This window comes from Dendroctonus ponderosae, unplaced genomic scaffold (genome assembly GCF_020466585.1).
Source record: "Dendroctonus ponderosae isolate FM_Combo_2020 unplaced genomic scaffold, Dpon_F_20191213v2 Dpon_F_20191213_1, whole genome shotgun sequence".
In the NCBI taxonomy this organism is placed as follows: domain Eukaryota; kingdom Metazoa; phylum Arthropoda; class Insecta; order Coleoptera; family Curculionidae; genus Dendroctonus; species Dendroctonus ponderosae.
In genome coordinates, this window is record NW_026017110.1 from 2,062,354 (window position 1) to 2,064,507 (window position 2,154).

A 2,154-nucleotide genomic window follows, 5' to 3' on the forward strand; every position below is an offset into this window, starting at 1 on the left:
CCTGTATATTTATGATAACAACAAAATCAGAAAATTATGAGTAAACGAAATGAAGAATGCAAGGAAAAAACTGTTCACAAACACATGTTCGTTTTTTTTTTAGTTCAGCGTGCTCAAAAACCGTTCAAAACGCTAATGAAAAATGTTGATTTTTGGTTGTAAACACCGTTGAATTCAGTTATTTGTTCCAAGTTTTTGCGTGTATTTTGTGTTTTGATACATAGCAATTTCGTTTATTTGGTTGTTTAGAACTGATTTTATTGGGTCTACTTTTTTTTAGTTTTTTAGTGGTTTTTTGCGCCTTCAGCCATGAGCCTTTAAAAAGTTTTCTTCCGTCGCTGATTTCAAAACTGAGTTGTTTCAAAATTACCGTCTCGAATTGCTGCAGAAAATCCAAGTGAAAATGTCTGGTCTGGTTTGGGTTTTTAATCTGGGCTGTTTTGCTTGCTTCCTTCCTGCCGTTTTTATTGAGCAAAATCAACGGCTGCTTTCACCTGCAAAGTTCCATTCCATACCATCCAGCCTTACACTAAACGAGTCTTAATTGCATCTTACCTGAAGAGACGATTATAAATTGGTACTTTTTGTATTCATCGGCTTTCTCTTGAATCTGCCATTAAGTGAGAATAAAGGTAAATTAAGCGTAGCATGCCACTAATTAATGTTAATCAACTTCACTGGTTAATGAAGCAATTTGCTGCATGCAATGATATTTGGAGGAAAATGTGAAAAATCCTGCAACAAAATTCGAGCGTTTCCTTTGAGCATAAGTCGTGGTCCTTGTGTACCCCTTTAATATTCTTCGAAAGTACGTAATAGCTGAGGGCTGGCAAATCCTTCTAGCTGCTGCCTGCTACCGTAAAATGCCCCATTAATTTTTCACAAGCCGTGCACTTTAAGGCGCCCCATTGTGGGCTGGGCTTTATAAAAATTCTTATCTGAATTTTAGGGAGCCGTTCCAGTGCCAGTAAAACACCTGAGTACCGGGCATTATGGAAATTTTTGATTATTAATAGTTAAATAGGCGTAAAAGGGAAATATGCTTATGCAGATTGCTGGATTAGACTGTTACGTTGTGTTTCTCGGTTGTTTAGGAGCTTTAGCGAAACCGGTAAATGGGGGCTTTTGGGTCTCTAATGGACGCGAACAGATGCGAATGATTCCAACTAAGTAAGGGAAAAAATCGCTCTTTTCCATTCATTTAATTAGAGGGTTCAGTAGTGATTTTGTAGTGGCTTTGTGTTTGGTTTATTGCCAACATTTTCGACAGTGTCATTTACGAAATATTGGGAAAGGTACATTTTTTAATATACCCGGTGAATGAGTTTTTACGCGTGTATGGATGGTAGGAACACGGTTTTTTTTCTGTTTGTAGACTGCAACGTGGGCATTTTTAAAATTAGCTGCTGGGTGCATTTTTTGCTAATTAAGTAGACAAAAATATCACAGATTGACACTAATGGGTTTTTCGGGTTTTTTGGCCGTCGTTCGGTAGAATTTCTTCCGAACCGTCCGCCCTTTCAGACATTTATGGCATTTTTTCTTCAAAATCATCTGCCTTGAAATTTGCTACTTTTTTTGAGATATTTTTTTCTCCAAATCTTATAGACGTGCTTCTGCATGCAATTAATATTATTTATCAGTTAAGTAACCATAAACTTACCAAAAGATTAAAGGAGTTTTGTCCATTGTTTCAAACTACTTTCTCTTGAAGTTTTGCCCGAAGCACGTGCTTTCGAAACGTCTTCGAAAATTATTTTCCACGTTGCTCTAAAACCCCGAAAAAATTGAGAAACGTTTAATTTTACACAGACTCTTATATCCTTCAAGCGAAAGCAGAAGCGCCAAAAATTTAGCTTCTACCGAACGACGGCCTAAAAACCCGAAAAACACATTAGTTTCAAGGAATGGCCTCGAAAGTCTATCAGTTTTGATATCACAGATTGCCCATCATATTGGCACCTGCAGGAATTTTTCGATTTGTTAATTTGCTGATTGGTTGAGCTGGAAGATGTGCTTTAAAGGCAAAATAAGACACAAACTGTATGCTTTTAAGAAAAGTCTTTGCTGGTTCTAACTGAAATTCTGAAATTTTCTAGAGCGTTTAATGGCACATTTGTGGTGGAATTTTCAAAATATTACTTACTTTTCCTT

At 36.7% G+C, this 2,154-nt stretch overlaps 1 protein-coding gene and 1 long non-coding RNA gene across 6 annotated transcripts in view; one reads left to right on the plus strand and one right to left on the minus strand.

Moving 5' to 3' along the window:
• LOC109538483 (protein sprint) overlaps positions 1 to 2,154 on the plus strand; it is a 130,383-nt gene that overhangs the window by 48,561 nt on the left and 79,668 nt on the right. The gene's annotated exons all lie outside the window — the stretch shown is intronic.
• Positions 140 to 1,848, minus strand: LOC125505826. Its single transcript, XR_007282450.1, has 3 exons — positions 1,664 to 1,848; positions 556 to 610; positions 140 to 494 (listed from the first exon to the last, which is right to left on the minus strand). It is a non-coding gene; the product is annotated as an uncharacterized LOC125505826 (long non-coding RNA).